Below are 14,929 nucleotides of genomic sequence, written 5' to 3' on the forward strand. Positions count from 1 at the left end.
ATGAGGCAGTGGACTCGTCTCGCTCGCCGTCCGCGCCTTCTGGTCCAGCTGCTAGCGGCCCGACCCGGCCCTACTCAAGCTCGGAGCCAGCCGAGGCCTCTCAGGCCCCCACGAAACTCACCGGGACGCCTGTGGAGGCCAGGCCGCCTGCCACGGAGGTCTGGCTGCCTCCTGGGTTCGTTCGGCGGCCTACCGAGGAGGCCTGGCCTTCTGCTGATGGATGTCTGCCGTCTGGCCAAGGACACATGTGCCGTCTGCTGAGGATGTCTGGCCGTCCGCTGAGGAGACCATGGCCGTCTGCCGAGGATGGCCTGGGCCTTCCGCCAATGACACCTGGCCGTCTGCTGTGAACCTGCTGTCTGCCGAGTGAGGCGGTGGCAGCCTGCTGACAAGGCGCGGCCGCTTGCTGAGTGGGCGCCCGCCTGCTGACGAGGCGCGGCCGCCCGCTGAGGAGGCACAGCAGCCACGCCTGATGGGGCGCGCGGCCGGACGAGCTGGGGTCGCGGCTGGCATGTTGAGCAGGATGGGCGCCGGGCACGGCGGCGCGCCGCTGCCGCCGGAGCTCACCAACAGTCACGTGGCGCTGCTGCAGCTGCTGTCGGCGGCCGGCGCCGAGAAGGTGCTGGCCGACCTGCGGCGAGGTCAGCCTGCGGCCGCGGCCGCCGACGAGCCCTGCCACTGCGGAGAGGTGGCCTCCCCCGGCACCGTGGTCGGCCTCACCGGGCTCGCCGCCCTGCTCATCTACATGCTCTCCATCAAGACCATCAACAGCGGCGGCCGCTCGCTCAAACGTAAGTATAGGTCGGGCGGCGAGCGACCGGGCAGGGTGGCAGCCAAAGACGAATTAGTCGAGTGTTTAGATAACTCGGATCAGTTGCCGAGCCTCAAGGCGCTTAAGTCTCGAGTCAAGCCGCTGTAATTATGCGCTAATTACTCCATTGAAGAGATAGAAATAGAGTACATCCACTCATAGGGCTTTGAGAACTTGTATGGCTATATCAATACAGAGTTATGAATTTCATTGACTAGAGTTTAATCAGGGATTAAGAGCTTCTATCTGCGCAACATTTATTCCCAATGTGGGTATGTGAAAAGTGGGATTTTCCGGTACTCCTGCAAGGCCGCGATTCTTTTTGCGGTTATTTGCGGTGTTATCGATGTTCTGCAGCGTACAAGCCACGTTTTGGTCTAATAGCTGCTCAAAGACCGTTCAGTCACATTGCGGTCCGCCCAGCAGCCAACAGCCACGTTGTGCTCCGCCCAACAGCCAGCAGCTACACTGTGCTCCTCCCAACAGCCAATAGCTGTTGCCAGGTCCTTTTTTGTGCGATAGGGTTGTCACATACCGTTAATGCGTGGATGCGTGTATGTTTTTATATTTTATCACTTTTCGTTATTTTGGGCATGCTGTTTTATCTCCTAGACCGATGACACGTAGCAGCCAAGAATGTATGTGGAGCGTCAGATGATGTCAAATATAACTACATTTTGCCCCGCCCACAGCCAATGGGTACGGCTACATCGAGAGCCTGCTGTCGGAGCTGGTCTCGGAGCACCTGGTGGACACGCCGCCGGCGCCGCAGTTCCCAGGCTTCACGTGGGACGAGTACAGCGCCGGCAAGGTGCTGCCGCCCTCGTCAGCCGCGCCGCCGCCCTCCGGCGCTGCGCTGGTGGGGTCCGGCCTGTCGGGGCTGGAGCCGGGGCTGGGGCCGGGGCTGGGGCCGGGGCTGGAGCCGGGGCTGGAGCCGGGGCTGGAGCCGGCGCCGGGGCGGCGGGTCGGGCGACCGCGTCCAGGCCCGCCCCGGCGCTCGGGGCGGCCCTACTCCCGGCCCCGGCCGCCGAGCCCGCCGCCCGGCGCGCCGCGCTCGCCCGGCCGAGGCAGCCTGCTGGCGAGGCTGGAGCGGTGGGCGCGCGGCCGGGGCCGGCTCGTCCACCGGCCGGCCAACGCTACGGCTGCGGCGCCCGACTGTGAGTGCAGCGTGCGCCACCTGCTGGACGTGCTGGGCTACGTGCCGCTGGCCGTGCTGCTCGGCTACTCCACCACGCTCTCGACGACGGCGCTTGTGTCGGGCGGCGCCGGCGGCACGGCCATTGACGTGACCATCAACGACGCCGACACCATCAGCAACAGCAACAGCAACGCGCCCGTGCTGACCAACACGGACAGCGACACGATCGTCAACACGGCGCAGGGTAACCCGATCAACACCAACACCAACACGGCCAGCAACCAGGACAGCGACATGATCACCAACAACGGCGGCCGGGCGCTGCTCCATCAACCGCGCCTCCTCCGGCACAGGACTTACCGTAAGTCGATGTGAGGTTTCATACCCCCCCCCCCCGCATTGAAATAGTCCGAGCGCGCGCTTTAGTTCATTCCTGTAGGATGCGTGTCTGCATAGTGTTTTTCAGCGAAAGCATCTTGCCGTAAGATGTCCGACGAGGACGGCGGAACTTCTCGGTAAAGCATTCCTTGCTTTTTTGTGACCGAGCCCATCAATCACGATAACTGCTTGGAGTTAGTCCCAGACCACTGTTTCCGCCCTCCTCGGAAGGCCCGTTTTTGCACCGGCCGAAATGTAAGTGGCCCGTTCTAATGAGCGTCCGGTAATGAGGCAGCGCCGGCTGACCGACCGCACTCTCTCGTACATCCTGGGCGCGCGGCGGCCGCGCCGGCCGCGGCCGACCGTCTGCGGCGCCGCCTGTGACGCCCCCGCCGCCGCCAGCCCCCAGATGTCGGCGGTCGCCGTGCGGACGCAGATGATGACGGGCCAGCGGCTGCGGTGCGACGCCGTCCGGGCGGCGGCGCCGGTCGGCAGCGGGCCGTCACTCGACGCCGGGCCGGACGAGCGAGCGTACGGCACCGCTCAGCGCCGCCCCACGGTCGGCCGGACGGACACTGGTGCGGCGACGGGGGACACTCGGTCGGTCGGTGCAGAGCCGGTGCCGGCCGGGCGCTGACCAGTGCCGACCGGCGGACGTCCGGCGCGCGGCTCCCGCCCGCGCGGCACTGGTGTTTGCTCACGACTGCCCGCGGCTCTTCCGCGGTGCCGTCCTGACGCATCGCACCGAGTGGCGTGTGCCTCCAGAGGACTCTGCGAGAGCTGGACGAGGTGGCCTCGCAGCCATCTCGCTCGCGCCCTTCACTTCATCGTCAGGAGTGCGAGCTCTCGCAACGGAGGTCTTGCGTCTAACTGGTAATACTCGGGCATTGCAGAGGTCGCGACCCGCCGAAAGCGGTCCCTTCTGTTGAGCCGCGTGCCGGTCGGACGGCCTGACAAATCCGTCCGCCAATCGACTGATCATGAGCCAGTCGCTGTGTGTCGCGGTGTGTTTGGTAAGCGCACTGTCCGGGTCCTGGACGGCGCCGGCGACCAGCGTGCTACCTGCTCACCGGGAGAGGTCCGCGCTCTCCGCGCTGCCAGCGGCGGTCAGCCTGGCAGCCGGCAGCGCCGCGTCGGTGCGGCACATCGCCGACTGGAGGCCATTGCTCAGCAGCGTGACCGGCGTCATTCTGCTGCCGAGCGAGCCGGAGGGCTCGGCGACGGCGTCCGCCGGTAGCGGAGCGCGCCTCAGACAAGTCACCCTCTGGGATGTGATGGCCGGCGCCAGGCGCCGCCGCCTGCGTCACTCGGCCGCTGCCGACGGTTCGCGTAAGGTGGTGAAGAAGGACCACCCTAAGCAGTTGGCTCGCCTTGTGATGCGGCGAGGTAAATCTCGGGGCGCCGTAAGGATATCGCGGGACAGGCAGGCGGTCGTGAACACTGTCACGCGTGAGCCGCGCCGGTTTACGAAAGCCAAACCGGTCCACATCCTAAACAGTGCAAGGGTTTCGAGAATGCTTCCTAGAAAAGCTTCACGAACTGTCCAAGTTCGCAATCGTCCAAAATGGGTTCGGCGGGTGATGAGAAAGAAGCAGACTGATGCCAGGCAGCACCCTCAACCCAACGCAAAACTGTATCAAATCTTCAAGTTCATGACCGAGCTAATGATCGAGAACGCTTCCACAAATCAAACGGTCACCCGCAGCGACAACCGTGGCGCAGCCAGCGCCAACGTTACGTCCCTGACGCTGCCCGTTCCCCAGCGCCTGATATCATCCGCGTCCCCCAGCAGCGCCCTCCCGCTGGCACCCCCTCCGGCGACGCCGACCGCCGGCGGGCCGTCCCCGACGGGCGGCGAGGCTGGTCCGGCCGCTGCCACCGCCGCCGCCGCCGGGGGTCAGCGCGTGGCATCGTCTGCCGCCCCCGGCTACTACGGCCGGCCGCCGCGGCTGCCGGCCGCTGAGCCGGGCGTCTGCTACTGTGCCGAGTCGGCGGCGGCGTCGGCGGCCGCCGCCGGCCTCTCGGTGCTCTTCTCGGCAGGAGTGTACGCGCTGGCGAGCGCCGTGCTCTCCGGCCAGCTGGGCCTGCCCAGTCTCGGTCTGACGGTCAGCAGGGCGCACGGCAGGGCCGGCCTCGCCCGGAGCCTTTACAGAGGTGAGAGATCACTTGGCACTCTCAGGTGCAGCCAGTCACCAATTCTGATCATTGTGCAAAATGATGGCATTTCTTGAAGGCGTCGAAACTGTCATAACCCCTGTGCAGTACACGCCGTCATTTCTTCAATCGTTGCCTCAAAGTGCGTGTTCGCAAATATTTTCAAGCTCATGTCAGCTTTGTAAACGTGCTGTAAGAGAAGCTTTTGCATTGCCCGGGTTATGTGATGGCGGTGTATGACACGATGAACGCCCCTTGCAAGTATTTGGCCGAAGTTTTGGGCACAGGCAGGTCACTGGGATGTCCTTGGTTGCAGTCCTTGCCCTTGCCCACTCGAGCGAGTGTAATGTCATGAAATGTAAAAGATACGCACAGGAAGTGTGGGCTATGCCATGGGTAGTGGCAACCACGTTAAAGTTGAGGGAAAGCTCACCAAGTGTTCTCAAAACTTAGCATTGACCGCCTATCGCGCTGTGCACTAATAAGCGGTTTGAAAAAATTATCCATTTGAGGTCTGACCGCTTGCTAGTCCTCTGATACCAAAGTATGTTGAAACCGAAATCTGTCAGTGCTGTAAGACGAACGTCAACAAATGCAAAGCCACGAATTTTGGAGGACTGAACCGACAAGTGACAAAAGCCCCGATCCCCGGTGACCTTCCCACAGGATCGGCAGGCCTCTCGCGTGTCCGGCTGGAGCGCCTGGGCCGCGTGCGCTCGCCACGGCTGCCGGTGCCGGCCGGGCCCATCTTCCCGAACGGCGCAATCCCGCTGCGCCAGCTGGGCTCGCCGGGCCTGCTGGGCGCGCTGCTGCGCCGCCAGCCGGCGCTGGGTCCGCCGCTGCTGCGCGCCACGGGGCCGCCGCGGCCGACCGACGCCGGCGGCGCGGCGCGGCCCTCCCCTGGGGAACCGGCGCGGAGCGGCGCGGCCGCCCGCCTGGAAACGGGCCTGCGGCGGGCGGTGGCGCCGCTGCGGTGGGCGGCCGAAGCTTTGTTGCAGAGGGCGCGGCCGGCGCGGCGCGGAGCGACGCCGACCGTGGCGCCACGCTGCCGCTGCCCCGGCGGCGGCGTGGTCAAAGAGGTGCTGGGCTATCTGCCGCTGGCTGCCGCGCTGGGCTACACGGCCAGCGTGTCGACCAGCGCGGCGGCCAGCGCCACCGGGTCGGACGGCGCCTCCACCCAGCCGACGATCAGCATTGCAGCGGGCGGTAGCATCGTTACCACCGACTCCAACACGCCGACCATCACCAACAATGGAGCCGACACCATCACGACATCTGCGATGGGCACCTCCACCAACGCCAACGCCAACCAGCTAACCAACAACCAGAGCGAGACGATCACAAACAACAACGTACCCGGGACCGGGTGAAAGCCGACCGTTGCAGCATTAACCAAACGTGGTTTCGTGTGGGACATGTGGGGCATTATATTTCTTTTTTGTACAGTTGTGGTGGAATTTGTGGTTTTCAGTGAGTGCTGCTGCCTAGATGAGCACAATAAGTTCTAAATGAGTACAATGCAACAGTGCTGGTGAATACAAGTTGAAAAGTGACCGGCGGCATGAATCATGCTTTCCATTTGAGTGTCTTCTGTTTTGTGTCGAGCAAAAAACAGACGTGTACACATGAACTGAGCGATACCATTGCTACATCAAGACGTGTAAACAAGCGCCAAACAAAACCTCTGTTATGGCAGAGCCGTGTGAATGCACTAAACAAGATATTACTGGATGAGATTGCTGCTGTGCCTGTCGCTACTATTGCACACATAGAACATATGCACTAAACGAGACTGCTGCTATGGCGGCTAGCTGAGTTTCACGCACACTTCGGGAATCCGGCATTCGCCAACGACTGAGCATCCCGAAACGATCAGAAAAGAAGGTTGTCGCAAGAGGCCGTTCATGAAAACGTTCATAATTGCGTTATATATATATATATATATATATATATATATATATATATGCGTGTGTGTACATATATTTGTATCTTTACATACATGCATGCATATGTATGGATGTGTTACATAGTCCCTTATTAAGCCAGAGTTGAAACAAAAAATGCCTGTTGCTTGATTTGATTTGGAAAGTTGCGGCAGTCAATTAAAAACGCTTGCTGTTGTTTGTGGCGAGCGCGATCGTGTACATGTGATGGCTTACTAGGATGTGCATCGTTTGCCAACATAATGTTGTTGTCAGCCAACAGCACCGATTTTGTTCGTATGACCCCCCCCGAAGGGAAAATTAGTTATTGTGGCCGGAGATTATCTCGCGACCACTTATTGTGGTCGCGAGAGTTGCGGTCATCCCACGGAAGCCTGGGACGCCTGCGAAGAGTGCGACCAAACGTATTTCGCAGCATCTCGTTAGGGTTATCACCCGGAACCGCAGCCCGCTTGGCGGCAGAATGCGCCACTTGTCTCTGGTTCACACCCGATAGCGCACCTCTCAATGCTGGAGGGTCGGACGCAGCGTGGACTTTCCAGGTGACGTCGGTAACATAGGAATAAAAGTGTTGTCTTTGTGTGTAGCGAGATCGCGCAGGTCCATACTATTGTGCTATGGGAGAGTTCCAAGCCAGCGTCGTAGATTGGTTGGTGGCCCAAAACGTAATTTGTTGTATGACCACCTGTTTGAACTACTTCACGCGGCCGGCTGGCAGACACACAGCAAACAAAGGAAGAACACTTATTTCCGCGCACGAAGAGTACATCCGTATGCATTTAAGAGCGCTGTTGCTGCTGGGTACTAGGTGGCTCCTGGAGATGCTTGTCTGTTGATGATATCCATTGTATTATGTTGATCCCCTGACAGCGCATCACTCGGTGCTGGCGGACTGGCTGCAGTTGTGATTTGCATAGGCATGGCGCGGAACTAAAGATACTGATTGTCATAGTTTGTGGGTGCTAGCGTGTGCGTTTTCCATTACCGTTTGAACACTATCGGCCGGTTGCATAAATACGTGTGCCGGCCGGCCGGGTAAAGCTCTTACTGAATGCTGTCGGTTGTCCGCGAGCCTGTGGACCAATACACGGCAGTCCGGAGTAAAATGCTTATAATCACACGCGAAGAGTGCGACCATGAGCACTTGATAGCAGTGCTGCGAGAATGTCAGCTGACAATGACGCATGTTTGTCCGGCTAAGGCATCCTTTCAATTGGGTAAGCATATGAAACGAAAGCGTACTTCTCAGTGATGGCGTGTCGGCCGGGGCGTGCTTTTTATCAGCATGACGCTGGCGACAGAAAATCCTTTCTTTCCTCCGCGTCGGGTGTGAGCGTGTGGACATTATAACTCTCTGGAAAGGCTATTAGCCAGCAACGTAAATTGGTTGTAAGCCGGCGGCATCTGTTTTTCATTCCAACCTCTGGGGGCGCAGCACTGAATGCGTCCAGATGGCTGCGAGCGTCTGGCCATCATATGACAGCCGGGGGAAAAGAACACTTATCCTCTCACACCAAAGGCGTAAGCGTTTTGCATCTGATAGCAATGCTTCAGGGCTATCTGCTGGCACCGGAGTATGCCTGTACGCCGTCGGCATCTGTTTTATTGCCTTCACCAGTCGAAACCGCAGCACGTGATGCAGTCTTGCCGGTCGCAACGGCATTCCAGCGGCCAATCACAAATACTTATTGCTTTTGTCCGGTGTTGGTATTGATCACGATATACGACGAGTAGCACTCTGGAAAGGATGTTGGCCGTCAACATAAATCGGCTGTCGGCTGCCAGCACCTCTTTGTTCATACGACCCGTTCCACCGTATCTTCTGCGGCGCCCAGCAGCCCTCCCAGTCCCTGACGGCACCGGTCGGCGGCCGCTAATCCAGGCCGAGGGGTTGTTCGCGTGCCGCGTTCGCCCGTCAGTCAGGGCTGTCGCCAAATCTTACATACCGGGCGGACGGTAGAGCGATCATATCCAGCCAGTCCACGGAAATAGCGGCGAGACTGACGGAGTGTGAGGCGACGCCAATACAGAGGGACTGGGAGATCCTCAGCCTGAACGCTGTCACTGCTGATGTGAATGTGAAATGTGAACGCGAAGGCTTGACCGTCCACGATCTATTTGATTGGGTTGACGCCCTGACGGCGCATCAATCGATGCTGTCAGGCCGAAAGCACCGGCGATTTCCAGAAATGCATCGGCTTATCAAAAACCCTTGTTGTCGTTTACGATGGATGCAATCGTTTGCGTATCAAAGCGCTGTGCTATGGCTATTGGTTGGGAACGTAACTTGGTTGTTGGCCTACAACATCTACGGTTCATCTACGGTCAACATCTCCCTCCTGCCGGCGCTTTACTCGATGCGGCCGACCGGACGCCAGTCATGCCCAACATGTTGTAGCTCGGTAAAAATACCTGTAACCGCGTGTGATGAAGGTGCGCTTTTGATATGACCGCTGTAGGACTATCAGCTGACAGCCAGACATGCGTGTCGGTAGACGGCATCAATTTCGTTGGGTTGACCCTCCAGAAAGCGCATCACTCAATTCTTGCTGGCCAGTCGAACTGTGCATTTTCAAGGATGCGTTTGTTAATCAAAATACGTATTATCTTGCTGGTCAGGTGGCATCGACAACCGATTTCACTAAGCAACGTTCCGGAAAGGCTTTTGGTCCGTGACATAACCGGTCGCCGGTCCACAGCACCTGCTTTTTTTCGTACGCTCTCCTGACTGGCCATTACTGAATGCTGTCGACCGCCGCAGCCATGGTAGCCAACAAACGGCACCCTGGGAAGCGTAAGTGTAACTGCGTGTGAATGTTGCAGCCGTGTGCCACTGGCAGACAGGCATGCCCCGTTGTATATTTCAGCTGATATCCCTGCATCTGTGTGATTCAGTTCACTGCATTCAGTTCATATCTGGTGCGCGTGAGCACGGTTTCCAGATAAAACGGCCGTCAATTGGCTCTGAATCAAGGTTGTGTAAGGTACAATGACGTCATCAAATAATGACATATCGAGGGGCATATTTGCTACACAGAGAAATTGTGTTGTCTAGAGCAGTCTTTCCACTCAAAGCAGACCAATAGCTATAAGTGAGCATGTTTCATCATATGTAATGCTGGCTTTAATATCCTGAAACGTGAAACCTTCCGTTTTAAACAGGAAAGTCTTCAGAATTGGCGCCTGGTATGATATGTGGATAAAGCTGTGACCACGGGCGAGATAGGTGGAACTGTATGGGACGGAATGGGACGGGACGGGACCAGGTGGGACTGTACGGAACCAGATCACGCCAGAAGTGACAGGATGAGAGCAGTCGAGATGACATCAGATCAAGTGGAGCCGGACGAGACCAGATGGGGCCGGATGGGACGGGACTAGAACAAACTGGACGGCACCAGACGGAACCACGCGTAACCGGACGCGGTCAGACAACATCGGACGTCACCGGACGTGGTCAAACGGAAACCGATGGGACAGAACAGAACCGAATGGAGCAGACGAAAGCAGACAAAAGCAGACGGAACCGGACAGAACCGGACGAGATCGGATGGGACTGGACGGAGCAGGATGAGACCAGGCAAATTTTAAGGTAGCCCTGAGGAAAAGCTGCTTCCTAAGGACCTACGGGCGACACAAAAATTAAGGTCTCAATTGTTGCATCAAATCACCCGGCTGACAGCGTAATTTTGACTAAAAAATGATCTTAAATGACATCTCTAACTGTATTGACGGTGCTGCAGCGGCACTACCCAGTGATATTATTGGATGCAACTAGTCCTAAAGTTTCATTGAGCATGTTTATGAAATACGCCCGAAAGTTGGGACACTCCCCTTAAACTACTGCTTGCTCTGTCAGGAGCGCATTTACGCAAAATGAGCTAGGGGTGGGAGGCAGGGGAAAATGAAAAATGCAGCCTTCTCCAAAATGACATAAATCCATTCGGAATCGACCCACTTACTTCGGAAGGTTCCGTGACTTAGCCCCTTTCCCCCAACCGAATATGAAACTGCACCTAGGACTGAAGTTTCATAGCCCGCCAGCCTGCTACGTTTCATAGCCTGCCAGCCTTTTGTCGGTATGCGTAATCATGCTGGCCAGCATCGCCACACGGCCGTGCGTCGCAGTGCGCCAAGGCGGCTCGAACTGTTCGGGTGGTCAGTTCGCCAGCATTACAAAAGCAATGAGACCGGGCTCGAAATACGCATTCAAGATTGAGAAAGAGTCAGGGCAAGCTCTTGCCACTTTGGCGTAGACTGTAAAAGGTAATAGTATTCAGTTAAAATCCCTCCATTGTAAACAGCTTAAACCGACTTATTGACCTTAGATCACCATGGTCGCACTATTTATGTATCTATCGCATGGCCTGATACGGAATCAGACACGTCTTGACACCGCTCCCCAAAACATGATGCCTGCCACATGCAGCTTGTCCATCGCGTTCATGATGGTGCACCACGTGGGGGCTCTCTTGCGGGGAAGGGACTCACACCAACAACAATGTGACCAGCGATTAGACAGCAGCACGGTCGGAGGGTTGGTAGACAGACCGGCCAGCAGCTCGGTCGGCAGTAGCTCTTGCTGGCGCCGATGCCAAGAGGACATCACTTCGGGATCAAAGGGCAGCTTCTGCAGGCCGTCGGTGGTGAGCAGCGACAGGAGCTTATCCGCGTCCTCGGGTCAGGAAGTCTCGCTACGTGAGGTAAGCCGGATGGCTACGGCGTCCGGCGACATGACCAGCGCCAGGAACATGAAGCCGGGTGGACGACCTTCTGTGACACATTGAGACCCGTAGCCAGAGGCCAGAGGCCGCGGACAGGCGTGGCAGATCCGGGATTGCAACGCCGTTGAAAGTGGGACGGTGCCGTCTGCAGGCACAAAGCCAGGCGGATCCGGAGCCAGCAGCATCCCAGCCCGTGTCACACGCGACGTTACTCGCGGTGGGTGAGCAGCTCTGCCTATTTATGGTATTCAGTATATTTTACAATATTTATAAATTCAAATATTCAGTATATTTGGCATCATTTGCAAATGATATCATACAACTAGGATATCTCAAGTAGTGTGCAGTCGTTGTTTACTTTCCGTCACATCCTTCGACATTTAAAGGGAGTGTTCCACATTTGTATGTGGTTTTGAACTGAACTGGCCATCTTGAAAACCGTTCGGAGCGGTTCAAAGTCCTGCCCTCCTTAGAGCAAAGCCTTTCTAGTTTCTGAGCTACACGCCCGCGAAGATGCGTCGACTTTTCCGGTGGGACTGTTTAATGTCACCCAGGCATCCATGACAAGATAATAGCGTCATTCAAATCCTGTCATTCTGTAAGCCATGCGGCGATCAAGGTCAAGAAAAACGTAACTGGTGAGCCATTTATATCCGACGTTCTTGAGCACGACTTCCAGATAGCGGCCGTAAATTAGCCCTCAGTCAATTCTTTGCAAGGTACGATGGCGTAATCAAGCAATGACGTAATGAGGAGTATACCAACTGAACAAAGAAATTGTGTTGTCTAGAGCAGCCCGTTCTTCCTAAAAGTGTACTAGTTGTTATAAGTGAGCTTATTTCATCATACCTGATGCTTTCTTCAATATTTAAGAAAGTGAAACATTTCATTTAACACCCAACCAAAATGGTGCTCGCCACCAGGCACTACACAAATCACTGACACAGCAATGATTCTTATAGCAATTATAGCACACCGTTAACAAAATATCCAGGAAGCATCATCCCCTTGTTAAACCCATATTTGGGTCAGCACAGACCAGCAGATGTGGGCAGATCCCCTATGCTAACACCCATACCGGTGTTTCAGCCCAGGCCTTACCTCTAACTTCTGATTTGCCCGGTCATGAAACATCAGATCACTGCGCCGGGAAGTCCAAACAAACTGGGCACCTCAAATAAAAAGTGAGCGACGTGGAGAGCGACAGCCGTGCTTCATTGATCCTTGCCAGTGTCAACTCTAAAGACATCTGAAATCTTGCGTTTTAAACCAACTAGCCATCTCTTATAACCTCGGCATTTTGCGCAGTGCCAACCGAAGCCAAAAACAGCACATGAGTTTTCCTCGATGCCATGTGCTTAATCACCATGGCAACCGGGGTTTCACGCGGTTTCAAACTGTGACACCTCTTTGTCTGACCATTCACAGGATTCGGTTGGCGCCCGAATTAGCAGCAGCGACGCCTTTGCGTAATGCTAGTCACCGGAGCGCACCGCCCCCCCCCCCCCCCATCCCTCTCCGCCTCCACTGACCATGTCTTCGTGAAACTCTTTTTTATAGATGACGAGCTGTGCAAACAAATCAATGCCGTCCCACGACCGAGTGGCGTGCACGACCCTAGGGTGGAGCAGATTACTTGTTCAAATTTACAGCCGATGCTGGCACGATCAGCACCAGAGAGAGATGTTTTACGTTGGAGAAACAAAATGTAGCATTCGAGCCGATGCAATGAACACCTTGGAACCGCTCGTTTACGGACAGCGTACAGACCGCTTGGAGAACGCATGGTAGATCGACACGCAATAATGGAGTACAGCGCAACAAATACCAGCTTTAAAGCCTAAATTTAGGAACAGCTAAAGACAATGCGGATCTTAATGTCTTAGTATCGCTGCACATTCGAAATCTTCAGCCTAGGCTCGACGTACAAACTTCATTCATTTATTTAAACAACCTTTTTAGATGTTGCACGCTCCTGAGGTTCAGAAAATATTCGCGGTGGCTGATATGCGGTAAGTCATGTGACGTTAAACTGGATGCAGGATGGTAGGAGCTTGGGTAATGAATCTAGTTGACATTGTTTAGCGGCCGCATCTTGACAGGTTGGAAACATTTGCTGGATTCACGCCACCTATTTTTAAAGTGTAATATCTTTTATGATTCCTGAACCCTTGCCACCTTTGAGAATGAGCGCAGCTCGAAATATTACGTTCCGTCGACATAACCGTTACTTAGCATTGCAGCGTCTCTTAACCAGCACCTCTCGGTACATTGAAGATTGTTAACTCAGCAGGAGAACTTTCAACTCATAATGCCAAAAAACCAGGAGCCGAAGGCCTTCCTTTCTTTAATCAAGGTTATGGAGCCTCAGGTCTCCAAATGTGACTCACTCACATGGACGTAACTTTCCACAGCCATAGCGGTGTTTACGTAGCAAGAGGCATCGACGCGACGTGTCAGTCACGGGACGCCCGGGGCTTACCAGAAGAACGTGGCGGAAGCCGTCTCCGCCGAGACCCATCGCACTGAGCGCTGTTTTGCTATCCGGAGTGACAGAGGCACCCTGCGGGAGGCGCAGCTGGGGCGCCGAGGGAAACCACCGCCCCGATAAGCAGCCCGCGGGCAGACGGCCTCCATCCGCTGTTTCAGAGTTAGTCATTTGTATGATATCATCATTGCCTTAGACGGGACGGTTACATCACCGATGGTGGCGCTGGCGAGTGCCCTCTGCGGTGTGTCACGGACTCCACCGCCGTCCACCGCTCGCCCGGGGTCTGCTGTTGACGCAGCTCCTCATGATCGGGGCCGCCGCCGGTGTTGACTTGTCATGTCCGGCGGCGCGCGATAGGCCCGTACCGACGGTGCCGGCACGAGCCTGTCGGTACAGGTCAGGGCGACCAGCCGTGGCCCACCCGCGGCCCGGCAGGCCACCGCGTCGGCAGCCGTTGGACCGGCGGGGGCGTGTTCAGAGGGCTGAGCCTGCACCGCGACTCAGAGATCGCAGCAGGTCTGCAGCGGTGCGAGGCGAGGCGCGCTCGGCAGAGGCGCGAAGCGAAGCGCGCAGGATCAGTGCGGTGTCTCGGTCTGGCGGGTCAAGACGTTGCGCCGCCAGCCCTGGACTGTTCGTCTTTGGACACAGAGTCTGCCCTAGCTTGGCTTCGCGCTGTGATGAAAATAGCCATAAGTATGCGGATGCTATGGAGGAGCACATAATAGCAATTAAAAACATCAATATTCCGAAAAGTTCGCAACCACACCGTACTCAGGCTTTCTGTCAACACGTCTGATCGATACTGAGACACATTAAGCTCCACTGGATTGTTTGGTTTCACTTTCTGTACAAACGTAGGTGGAGACATTCACCGAGTTCACACCCGATGTGCTAGACAAAAAATGTGAGCTAGTTAGGCACCGCATGCCATGTAAAACTTTCAATAAGGCAATTGCAAGCTATTTGTTACATTTTACCTGCAATCTTATATCGACTGAGGGTGCAACCACTGCAGAGTGTTAAGTGGTAAGTTACCACTGAGAATGGTAAAGGCTTGTCTTTCAGGTGCCAAGATGAGCCTTTGTACTCAGATCTGATCATAAGCTGAGAATTTTACATTCTTCGTGTTACTGTCAATATGATCCACGTTTAGCCCTGGAAAAGGTGACAACCAGTAAACGTGAGCGTTAGCAAATACGAATCATTATCATGGTCATGGCAACACATGGCTCCGGCTGATGGAACTAGATACATGGGAATTAGTTCAAAAAGTTTTATCAATGGCTTGAA

Source organism: Pollicipes pollicipes, unplaced genomic scaffold (genome assembly GCF_011947565.3).
Source record: "Pollicipes pollicipes isolate AB1234 unplaced genomic scaffold, Ppol_2.1 Scaffold_7261;HRSCAF=8764_pilon_pilon_pilon, whole genome shotgun sequence".
NCBI lineage: Eukaryota > Metazoa > Arthropoda > Thecostraca > Pollicipedomorpha > Pollicipedidae > Pollicipes > Pollicipes pollicipes.